Here is a 12,869-nt window from a genome sequence, read left to right as displayed (position 1 = left end):
AGAGTCCACCTGCCGATGCAGGGGACATGGGTTCGTGCCCTGGTCTGGGAAGATCCCACATGCCGCAGAGCGGCTGGGCCCATGAACCATGGCTGCTGAGCCTGCGCGTCCGGAGTCTGTGCTCCGCAGCGGGAGAGGCTGCAACAGTGAGAGGCCCGCGTACCGCAAAAAAAAAAAAAAAAAAAAAAGATGGTATGATTTCACTGCATGAAGTACAAGAAGTTGAGCAGTTTTAGATACACTGAAACGACTTTGCATTTCATATACTTTTGTTACAGTGATGTGGTGGACCATTGCTTGACTATCACTTTGGGCCAAATAGGCACTTTTTGTCTTGAGACAATCTTATTTTACTCATTATCTTATTTTCTTGTTAAATTTAATTCCTTAACCAATGATTCCTTTCTACTTTTAAAGGTAATTACTTTGTCTCACGAGAAAAAATATTTTAATTTAAACAAAAAGTATCCAAAACTTACCATAACACTTAAGCCTAAATAATTATCATGACATATGTTACTTGTTTGCCGTACAGATTTCTGTGGCTTTCTGACAAGAGCAAGCACTGAGCAGAAGCATCTGAGCCTTGTCTGGCATTTGATGAATCTGATTAATGCATGTTAGGGTAAGTCTACTCGCCAGTATAATTTCACGGGAGAGGCCACATGCAAGTCTGACTTGAAAAAAAAAAAAAGGACTGGTGCAGAGTTACTACTTATTCGGTTCAATGTATTATATATATGCTAGAGATGGCTGAAAAAGCTATAATTTAAGGTCTGTATAAAAATGAAGAAAACTGAATGAGAGGTAACAGAATGGTGATCTCCGATGTGTTCAAAATTGGTGTTTTTAATGACATTTTAAAAGTAGTTAGAATCTAATGGCTGATTTCTGACCAGCCTGAGCTCTCAGCCCCCTAGTGGTGTTCAGCTTGGTCTAGTCCTTTTCATCCTTGTCTTTCCCTCAGTCCAATCTCATCATTTCCATGTCAGCTTCATAAATAATTCCAGTGTAGGCATGACCCCGTCTCAAGGTTTTTCTCCTTTTCCCTTGCCCAGCTCCCAATTCTAACCCCCAAGAGCTGCCTCAGATAGCTGAGGAGGGGACACTTCACATCTTGGTCTTCCCTGGGCTTGTTTCCCCTGTGGAGTACATGGCAAGGCTGTCTCTGTTTATTTAATTCATATCAAACAACCTGGCAAAAATGATGGCTCTGAAATTGAGCTACGGAGTCCTCTTTTACTTATATCAAGAGGTTCAAGTAATGTACATACCTTTGCCCTGAAGATGGTCTCCTGGCAGGTGGACACCATGCCTACACATGTGGGGCCCACGGAAACTTCTGGATCTTCACCATCCCCTTAGGAGCTGCAGGGAAACCCAGGGGGGCTGTTTCTAGCTCCTCTTTGGTATAGATACACCTTGTTGCTTTCTCCGCAGTCTTGTCCCCTTACAATGCAGAGCGATTCTGTATGGCTGGGGCTTTCAAAATATCCCAAAGTTGGAGCTGAACATGTGTCTCTTCACTTTGGGATTTCCCAATGAAAGGTTTTCCATATTGCCTTCTCTCTCCTGGTGACTGGCCACTATGCCACCACCATGCTGTTTCATTCCCTGAAGCTCTCCTTTTTCCTTCTCCTACTGGGATCTATTTGGGGCAAGAAATAAGGGAACAAAAGGAAAATCTGTCCTCCCTGTTTGTATCTACTTTTTGTAATATTTTGTTGTCTTATCAGAGCAGGAGTTGGGGAGGCAATTTCCTCTGATTTAGAGATTAAGAATGTGACATCTTTTTTTTCTCCCTGTTTTACAGTCAAAGATATATTGACAAGTTGTAGGAAGATCAGTCATTTTACTGGGCATGTGGGAAAGAGCACATCATTAATACTTTGAAATATCATCATGCCACATAAATTAAGCAAACACAGTGAAACAAAAAATTAACACCTTAAAATCAACCATTTCTTCTTCTTTGAAATTCACTTGAAACTGGTTTGGCTAGATGTCTAAAGTTCCTTCAAAGAAACTGTCCAGTTTACCATTTGCTGAGTGATGATGACAATTATACTTTGATTTCTCAAGGATTAACACAGCAGGACAGAATCACTGGTCATCCCCTTAACCACTGGCCATATCAAGGAGATTTTCTTTGTAGAGAAAATGCCAGTTGGTGTTCTGAAGGAAGAAAGGAGATGAGAATTATAGAATCCTTAGAATAAGGGAAGCAGAAACCCTGTTAAAAGGAAAAAACTTCTTTCCCTACCCCATGGACCACTTCTGACGCCAATTGTGTGTTTTTTTCTCACAAACCAAACACTTCTCCAACTCTCTCAACACCATTTGGGTGCTACAATCCAACTCTGACACTACTGACTCAGAATTAGCAGAGACCCCACAGGTTGAGGGCTCAATCCCTCAAGACTGCCCCCACTTCGGTAAGTCCCAGGATGTCACCTGTACTTCTGATCAACTAGCTATAAACCAGGCATTCCCACAACCCCCTTCTCCAGTTCAATATTTACTAGATGGCTCACATAAGTCAGAAAAACATTACTTACACTTACGGATTTATTATGAAGGATATGATAAAGGATGCAGATGAACAGCCAGATGAAGGGGTATAGGGGGCAAAGTCTGGAAGGGTCTGGAGCACAGGAGCTTCTTTTCCTTTGGAGGTGGGGTGTACCATCTTCCCAGGATGTGGATGTGTTCACCAACCCAGAAGCTCTCCGAACCCCATAGATTTGGGATTTTTATGGAGGCTTCATCACGTAGGCATGATCAATTATTAATTCCATCTCCAGCCCCTCTCCGCTCCCTGGAGAATGGGGGATAGGGCTAGGGAAAAAAAAAAAAAAATCCCAAGCTAATCTAATCACGGCCTGGTCTTTCTGGTGATCAGTTGCCATCCTGAAGCTATTCAGGAGCCCACCAAGAGTCACCTCATTAGAACAAAAGACAGTCCTGTGACTCGGGAAATTCCAAGGAATTTAGGAGCTCTGTGTCAGGAACCAGAAGTAGAGACCAAATGTATATCTCTAGTTATGCCACACCTGTGTTAGGTGAGATGAACTTGACCTGACAGGTGTAACATTCAGAGGGAAAAGGCAATGACTAGTGGGGCCTAGGGAGATTTTAGGGAGCATCTATCTAGCCCTTCTCTTAAGCAGGCACCAAAGAAAAGTTAGTTTGGACTGGAAAACTCATGAGATATTTCTGTAATTGTGAAGGGTCAAATAAAAGAGATCCAAACAGTACATAAAGATAGAAGTGAGGAAAGATTAATGATTATGTATATATATATAATTTTCAAATAAAAAATTAAAAGATAATTTATCAACAGATTGTTTATGTAAAAACAATATTTACATTTTGAAAAGATCATAAAAATGTAAACAGTAGGGCTTATGTAAGTCGGTTATCCGTATACTTTCTTTGAAAAATTTTAATAAAACTACCATTGAAAAGATCTGTTACTTTGATATTAATGCATGTTTTTAAAAAGATAAACTGAAGGAGCTATTTTCTTCTTGAGAAGAACCAATAGATATTATAATAGATACGATAGTGTCTTAAAGAGCTATCTAAGTAGTTAACAAAACCCAAAATGCTTTTATTTAATTTTTTTCCCTTTTGTTTAATCCATACACATTTCAGAGAAAAGTTCATCCAAACATCAGATTAATCTTTTAATTCATAAAAATGCTTATCTGGAAGATTTAGTGTTCTGTTCCCAAGTATCTTGTTTATTAGATATTCAGTATTCATGTGTTTTGCTGAGAGACATCATAATTAAGCTTCCCATGGTTATAGTTGGGAAATCATGCCTCCTTTCGTGGTGATAAAATGTTGTGACACACTATAAAGGCACAATGTCCTTGTTACAAGTTTATTGAATTTTTATGAGGAGAAAAAGGACAGAGAGGGTTATATAAGATCTTATGTGAAAAGAGATTCTAAACCCAGAATCCAAGAAAAATAAAAATTCTAAAACACAATTCATGGAGGGAGGCCTGTGAAGAAGGAAAGAGGAGGTCTTTCAGGACCATTTAAATTGGTGAATTGAGACTTAATTTTGGCTTACTTATCAATTAACAACAATTACTTCTTTCCCAAGGCAAGGGGCCAAGGCAAAACATGCAATTTGTTCAAAGCCTATAATCCGTTTACTCTGGTGAAAACAAGTGTAATATAATTACTAAAAATAAATATATCATCCTTTTAAATATTTATATTTTTCCCCTAAATTTTGATACTTTGGCTGGCAACATTGAGCAAGTCAGTTGGATACTTATAAATCAATAATAGGTCACATGGTGTCATTTGAACTGAAAAACATTGAATTTTGTCAGGTTTGTTTAAGTACTTGCAATGGTATGACAGTGAAAATGTCACATTTCTCCTGTTAGGTTTCATTTGTTCAACATGTAAAGTAAAACCAAACTTTTGTTGCCAAGTGTTTCTCCTCCAAAGCTTTTTCACGTGTATTCATTTAAAAAGACAACAATTCAGTTGAAAAGACTACAAATCCAACGGTTGATGCTTCCAAAAAATAGGATAGTTGTCAGAGAAATCAAAGATGAGCAGGTGGAGTTATGTTTGTAAACCTGCTTGGGAGTTAATCATCAAAAAGTTTGAGAAAAAGAGTTTTCATGGGTAAGAATGATTTCCTAGAGACCAAGGTAGCTTTAGTTTGGATTGCCATCCACAGGATAGCTAAGACTTCACTTTCCATGAGCATTTTCCTAACCTCGAATAGCAACATGTGGTCGGCAGATCTCCTTGCCACCTGAAAAACGACTCTGAACGGCAGCCAGATTTTTTCTGTTCTTTATAGAAACTTTTTTAGATGAACATATTTTCTTCTTTATCAGCCTTTTCTCTTCTGAAGTTTTATGCGAAGAGAGACATCCTCTAAATCATTTGTCTGAATAAACTAATCAAATGTTGCTTCATACATGCCACATAGTCATAGAAATATCTTCTCAGAAACTCTAGGTTGACCTAAGAAATTGCTACTCCTGCTTTTTTTCCCAAAGAATAAAACAGGATTTTACATCATGTTCAAGAGTAACTCTGAAATGTATCTCTGTGATTTAGAGAACACAGGTCTGTTCAATGATTTTTTTGCTTTAAGGACTCTAGAGATTGGTAAAGTAGGAGAGATGGATTCTAGAATTTTGTCTCCTTATGAACTCACTGTGTGGCCTACAGTTTTTCTCCTGGAGTGAAGACATTGATCTAAAATAGATGATTTTTACAGTGTCTCCAGTCATATGACTTGACTCCTTTTCTACATTATCATCCAGTACTATGCTCATCTTTTTTGTCAGTTATTTATTCCTATATAACAAACCACCTCAAAACTTAGTGGCTTAAAAAAACAAACATTTAATCACTCATGAGTCTTTGGCCTGACTAGAATTATCTAGGGCGACTCTTTTGCTCCATGTGATGTTGTGGTTGGAGTTGAGGGCATCTAAAGGCTAAACTGGGCTGGAATATCTAAGATGCCTTCTCTATTGGGCTAACTGTTGGCCCAGAGCTCAGCTGGTTTCACTGACCTTGATTATCCTCAATTATCCTAATTCTTCTTACAGCATGGTTCCTGGCTTTCAAGTGAAGAAAGTATGAGTAGTCAGTTCGTTTAAGGTTTGGGCTTGGAAGTCCCCAAACATCACCTTTGCCAGATTCTACAGGTGAAAGTAAGCACAGGATTAGCTCAGATTCAAGGAGAGGGGAGACTAACTCCATCTCTTTTATTTATTTATTTATTTATTTATTTATTTATTTATTTGGTTGTGCCGGGTCTTAGTTGTGGCAGGTGGGCTCCTTAGTTGCGGCCAGTGGGCTCCTTTAGTTGTGGCACATGTGCTCCTTAGTTGTGGGTTGCAGGCTTCTTAGTTATGGCATTCAAACTCAGTTGCGGCATGCATGCGGGATCTAGTTCCTCGACCAGGGATCGAACCCTGGCCCCCTGTATTGCGAGTGTGGAGTCTTAACCATTGCGCCACCAGGGAAGTCCTTAACTCCATCTCTTGATGATTTGTGGCATATGCACACAGGGAGGGAGGGAATTGATTGTGGTCATATTTGAGAACTATCTACCATAGTCAACCATAGGGAACAAAAATTCACATCCCTCCCACACACAGAATACAGTCAGCCCTCCCTCAAAGATTCATCTTATTACAGCATGGGCTCAAAGTTTAGTATTTCTTTATCTTATTAGGTTCAGGTGTGTTATGGACTAAATGTTTGTGTGCCCCCCCCACGTTGAAATCTAATCTCCAATACGATGGTATTTGGAAGTGGGACATTTGGTAGGTAATTAAATGACTTTGTAAGAATAGACCAGAGGTTTAGCTTGCTCTCTTTCTGCCATGTGAGGGTACCATGAAAAGTCAGCTATCTGCAACCCAGAGTAGGGATCACCAGAACTTGACCATGCTGGCATGATGATCTTGGACTTTTAGCCTTTGGAACTGTAAGAAATAAATTTCTGTCGCTGATAAGCCACCTAATTTATAGTATTTTTCTAAAGCAGCCTGAGCTAAGACAAGGTGTGGCTGGGACTCTCTGGTGGGGTTTCTTAGGAGCAGACCCCTGTAAACAAAAAAGACAAGTTTCCTGACACTCACATATCCAGCATATTACGATGCAAGAAGGCTAGGATAACCAAAGGGGGGGGGCAGGAAGGGGGCACACAGCTGTTGCTGACCCATAGCGACTTTGAAATCAAGCTGAGCACATCAGTATTTCTGCTACAGAACAGGGAATGTTCTTTAATTTAGGCCCAGCCTTGCTCCTTGAGAGTGGTTCTCTGTGGCTCTTGGTTTTGTCTTCTGGGTTCTTGATTAACGCTCCCAGCCACACTCCCCTTTCTGTAAGAAATGGTGTGTGCCTACATCTGAGTAGGTTCTTAGCTTGATTTCTGCCTGGAGGCCTCTTTTAATTTTGAACTGACTTGACCCGTGTAGTCCAAGCTTTCAAAAAATTTTTTAGAAATTCATTTATTATTATTTATTTGGTTGTGCTGGGTCTTAGCTGTGGCACGTGGGTTCCTTAGTTGTGGCATACAAACTCTTAGTTGTGGCATGCATGTGGGATCTAATTTCCTGACCAGGAATCGAACCCAGGCCCCTTGCATTGGGAATGGGGAGTCCTAACCAATGTGCCACCAGGGAAGTCCCCAAGCTTTTAAACACTTTGTGGACTTCCTACATAACGTGTGCTCATACCTAATTTGTGGATCAAGTTATGATCTGCTCCTCTAGATGAAAACCACACTTATAGATCTCCTCCTACCTTATGCTGAGACACAGGGTGCTGTGGGAGCAATGCCCTTAAGATTCTTAGCAGTCCTATGGTCTGTCTGAGAGGATCTATGAGGCACCAACTTAAATATTTCTGAGGTTTAACCAAGGGTCTTAAAGCCACATTCTTAATCTGAACTTTGCCCTGAGGCTGCATTTAACTGGCATATTATTATCTCCTTTTTATATATGAGACTTAGAAGTTTAAATGACTTCCAAATATACATACTGCGAATTTCCTCCTTTCCTGAAGTTCAAAATCTAATAGGGGAGCCAGAAACATATAAGACAATTGAAAAATAAGGGAGATTCTGACTCTACTGCAGGTTCAAAATGCTGAAGAGTCTGAGAAAGAAAGCAGAGCAGACAGTCTTCTTGGAAGAGATGGCACTAGATTTGGGCAAAAAAGGAGAGAGAGAGGTGTTTTAGCCAGAGAAAAGCAGAGGAAGAGGATCAGACATGAAGAGAAAGTATCTATCATTGGGCTGTAGGGGACCCTTCTGGGGTGGATGGTGGTGATGATGATGATAGTGAAGAGTAATGAGAGATATCGCTGGAAATGAAGGGCTGGGTACATTTTGGAAGACTTGAACTAGACCTAAGAGTTTGGATTTAATTGAAGAAGAATTCAGGCTTTTTCCATATGATTTGCTCATTCTGCCTGTCTGCATGATCATTAACACGTCTTTGTATTTTAATTCTCTGGGAGATTATTGTTCTTATAGTATTTCGATCTGAATTATGCATATGAAAACAGTTTAAAATGGAAGCAGTGTGGCATAGGAGCTGAGATCTTGGATTCTGGAATTAGGCAGACCTGGATTAAGACCAACTCTACCACCTACCATTTGTGTCTTTTGGTGCAAGTGTCTTAACTTTTCTAAGCCTCAGTTACCTCACCTTTCATGGAAATACCTACCTCAGAAGGTTGTTGTGAGTATCAAATAAGAAAATATGTAAAAACCACTTAGTATAGATTAGGGCACATGGTAAATTATCATTAAATATTGTTATAAATAATTATTATTAATATTTATATAAATAGAAATAATTTTATATTTATATTCCAATTCCAGAGTAACCAGGGTCTTCCTGGTTATCTGAGAAGCTGTCCTATATTTCGAGGGATTTTAAGACCTGGGGTGGGGGAGTGATTGATCCTCTCCTTTGAGTCTGGTGCATTCTCTGAGTGAGGGCAACAAATAGTCTAAACATGGTCTTTGAGTTACTAAACTTGCTGGAATTACTGGATTTTGGATTATACAGTGTGTAGAAAGAAACCTCTTGATGCAAGTAGTTTGCAAGCCTAGAATATTTTGTTCTCCTCTGCTACAAGCTTTATTGTTTCCAGCTGGTCCATGGCTTGGGCAAGGACTCCAAGATGGTTCAAAAGCTGCCTAAAAAAAAAAAAAAACTGCCTAGTGGCTGCAGGGAGAGGCTCAGGCAGAAGCCCTGAGGCTGCTAGGCTTCTCAGGTTCCTGGTCATGTTTGAGGGTGAATGGTACTTGCCCAGCCCAGCCTGGGGGCCTCCAGCCTGCAGAGGGCAGTCAGGTGGGTGCTGACTTCGGGATGAGTTTCACCTGCTCATCTCTTTAAGGAAGCGGCTTCCAGGAAGTCAGATTGAGTCTGCGCGAGCAGAGCGCAGGGCACGCAGATCCCAAACCGCTTGGTTCAGGTTGTTCTCCAGGGCCTTGGCGGCTTCCGTGTCGTCCAGGGTTTCACCCCACTCCTGATGGGACAGCCTCTGCTTGTCATGGAAGATGGCGTGTCTGACGCACTGGTTTTGCATCTTCAAGAGACACTCGGCACCCTGGCGCTTCTCCTTTGCCAACTCGCAGAAGCCGTGGCCCAGGCCTTCTAGAGCCACATCTTCGCGGTGAAAGTAGAAGCCCGGAGAGAGGTAGGTGTCGGAGGCCTGCAGATGCAGGTTGAGCTGGAAGTTGACTGCGGCCTCCACCTAGGTGGACTTTTTCTGGCGACTCAGGGAGCTCGCGGTTGGTTGGCAGTAAGGAGCTAAGCACAGAAAGCGGTATTGGCTGGTCCTTGAGGCAAAGGATGGTGGGGAAGATGGTCCAGGAGGTTGCAACTGGGAAAGAGGGTGGTCAGAGGCCGGAAGAAGGGGCGTCCCGGGCTCTGTTCTGTACAAACGCCGTTGAAGCGAGACAACGGGTACGCGGGGCCGCCGGGTGCCTTGCGAGCTGAAATCACTTTTGAGAAACTTTTTCGGGACTTGACCTCACTTACAGTACAGGATGTATATCCAAATATATATATCTGAATAAGTTTATGTTCTCTCCAGTTGTAAAAGGTGTATTTAATCATTTGTTAAACACTTTCAGAAACTATTTCTGGGATGACTTCTAGAATAGATTCTTGTGTAGTAAATAATCTTATACCTGCTTTGAAAACTGCTTCCACCTTCTTTTGGAGAATTAATGATGCTTCCTTAGCTCAAATATGTGGTTTTTGGTGAGGCTGACTTTCTCTGCCACAAGATGGGCCTCTCACCGTGCCTCATTTTCCAAGCACCAGAATGCTTGATCAGGGATGGGAGAAATTAGTTGGACCAATCAGAGACTTTCCGTAGCTTTTAATTTTTTTTTTCTTTTTTGCGGTACGCGGGCCTCTCACTGTTGCGGCCTCTCCCGTTGCGGAGCACAGGGTCCGGACGCGCAGGCTCAGCGGCCGTGGCTCACGGGCCCAGCCGCTCCACGGCATGTGGGATCTTCCCGGACCGGGGCAGGAACCCGTGTCCCCTGCATCGGCGGGCGGACCCTCAACCACTGCGCCATCAGGGAAGCCCTCCGTAGCTTTTTTTAAAGGAGAGGCTGATGGGCACTTTTCTCTGTGGTCTCGTAAGAATGGTGCTGGATTACCCATATACAGCCACGGAACTTCTAGAAGCAATCATCTTTATGCTCTTGATTCTCCACTTGTTACTCCAAGGCATCATTATTGCCTTAAAGAAGAGAGCAAGAAAACGGAATTTCAGGGTTTTTCTCTTTTTCTTCCAATAAACAAGGTTTTGAGAGTCACAAGAGAGGGCCTGAAGGAATCCGGACTCAGAGTTTAGACTGCAGCTTATACAATTAGCTAGAAACTTGAAGAATGAGATTGGCCTCATCTGTACCCTTGAGACCAGAGGAGGGCACCTGGGCTAGGGAAGATGGGGCATGGCTTATAGGAGATCAGAGTTGGAGTGAGAGGTCCTCACTTCGTCCAGGTGAAGAAGAGTTGGGTCAGGATTAGGAGGCTGATGAGTTTCACCGGTGGCTTGTTGAGGCAGCCAATGGGAGCCCAGCTGATGCTTGTAGCTCGTCACCCTTCTAGGGTGCATCACATGCTGTGTGTAGATTGACTTTGATAAGCTCTATTGAAGTCCAGTCTGTATATTTCATGGATCCAGTGCACTTCTCTCCCTGTTTTTACCTCTTTTCTCCAACGACATGGTAGGGAGGAATCTTAGATCCAGAAGAATGATTTGTTTTTCCCCATACAATGAGCAGTTTTCTCAACCCCATCTAATAATCCATTCTTTTCCCATTACTCAATTGATATCATATGTAACACTTACATATATAAATGGGCCTCTCTCTGGCAGGCCACCATTTAAAATAAGAGGCCTCAGACTTCCTGCATTTTCCATAAAAGCTGAAGGACAGAAGGAAAGAGCTGTGGAATACACCCACACCCTGTTAATGGCCTGAGGCGGCCGGCAGGCAGCACTGGAACTGCAAAACTCATCAGCGGCGCCTCCGTAGGTTCTTAACATCTGGGGGACTGCACAAATGGAACTTTATTAATTTGAGTGGAGAATGTTGGAGAATTTGGTAAAGCAGGGATAGATCCACACTACTTAGTTGAAAATAACAAGCTGGGGAAAAATGGGAACAGAGCAGGTGAGTTACATAGAAATTTCTGGAATGTTCTGAGAACGTTTTGGGTTAACAACAATTTTGCGAACTTGCTGGAAAAGCTGATGACTGTTTCTCTAAGAAAATGTATTCCAGTTTTCAACTCAGGATGTCTGGAACACATCTCCCATTATCACAACTCCAGAAGGATTCACAGGAATTTCACTTTTTCTTTACTCTCATCTCAGAGATGGGAATTGCACCCTCTGTAAGCTGAGCCTCCACAGATAGAAGCAGGAACAAGCTTGCCCAAAATGCACACGGTGGGTGGGAATGTTGACTTTTATCTCTGTGGAGAAAAGGAATTTTACAGAAATGAGAGAAAGGTCTCTGGTGCCCAGGGTCCTAGACATACATATCTTTATGAAAAGTAAAAAGTGGGAACAGAGTCCAGGGCTTAGTGGGAAAGCAGGCCCGAGTTCCCTCTTTCTGCATGTGAGCTCTTGACTTCTTCATGTGCTGGTTGGTTTGCAAGTGGCTGAAACTGTCAACTGAAGCCTGGACGCTGTTCAAAGCCCGCCTGGCATAAAATGCCGTATTGATGTTGTATCTCCTTCCCTTTGTGTTCTGGGGACCAGTGGGGTGGATCAGATGCCTGGGCATACATACCCTGTGAACTCGTGGACTGGGATGGGACAAACCTTGGCCAGCACCTGCCAGGTTCTGTCTGTGAAACTAGGGAACATTGTTCCTCCCTGACTTAATTGGTTAGAACATGAGACAAAGATGGGATTTGATCAGTCTTGAACAGATTTGGTTCAGAAAAATCTTAAAAATATACTGAAAGTGGCTAATATTTTCTTTTGATCTGTTGCCTAGATGCAATAATTTTGTGATAGAAAAATATATCTATCTAAGCACATAGAAATGGAAGTATTAGGTGTTAGAGAAAAACAGACGGATAAGCTCTCTCTGGACTCCTGCCACCGCACCCCGCCTTTCTCTATCCCCATTTCCTCCTTTTTAAAAGTTAATTTAATAGATAAGGGACATCTTTAAGTGACTGTAAAAATAAGGTTCATGTTTAGGCCATTTTCCCAGCTGGAACGCTCTGTTTTGTTTTGTTTTGTTTTTGTGGTATGCGGGCCTCTCACTGTTGTGGCCTCTCCCGTTGCGGAGCACAGGTTCCGGACGCGCAGGCTCAGCGGCTATGGCTCACGGGCCCAGCCGCTCCGCGGCATGTGGGACCCTCCCAGACCGGGGGCACGAACCTGTGTCCCCTGCATCGGCAGGTGGACTCTCAAACACTGCGCCACCAGGGAAGCCCTGGAACGCTCTGTTTAAAACACTCCGTTTTCATGGCCTGAACTGTTTATTTTACATTCAGAGATATGGGCACATGGGAACCATTTGCAGAAAATCTTTGTTTGCTTCTACGATTGATATAATACAGAAGCAAAGGGTAGAGTTTTGACAAGCTGCCTTTCCAAAGCCAGATGTACACTCTTTCCTTTTACTACTATTGGCAAGTACATTTATAAGAAAAATAAATGGAAGTTATGGAAAGTAACAAAGATATAAATCCATTCTGTCTTTCAAAGTGTATGTCACACCCAAGATTTACAGAGAGGAGAAAGTCCTCAGGGATCATTTGGGGTCAAATTCTGGTGGCAGTGCTCAGGACCATTTCATCTACTTG

At 42.2% G+C, this 12,869-nt stretch overlaps 1 long non-coding RNA gene across 3 annotated transcripts in view; it reads left to right on the top strand.

Annotated features, from left to right (window-relative positions):
• The first annotated feature begins 6,927 nt into the window (after positions 1-6,927).
• The window catches only part of LOC307194741, a 566,811-nt gene continuing 560,869 nt past the window's right edge, over positions 6,928-12,869 (top strand). For all 3 annotated transcript variants that reach the window (XR_013830618.1, XR_013830619.1, XR_013830620.1), the window contains exon 1: positions 6,928-9,216. This is a non-coding gene — a long non-coding RNA (uncharacterized lncRNA). The remainder of the gene's footprint in view (positions 9,217-12,869) is intronic.

The sequence above is a fragment of the Stenella coeruleoalba genome, assembly GCF_951394435.1.
Source record: "Stenella coeruleoalba genome assembly, chromosome: 11".
In the NCBI taxonomy this organism is placed as follows: domain Eukaryota; kingdom Metazoa; phylum Chordata; class Mammalia; order Artiodactyla; family Delphinidae; genus Stenella; species Stenella coeruleoalba.
This window is presented reverse-complemented; position numbering and strand designations above follow the sequence as displayed.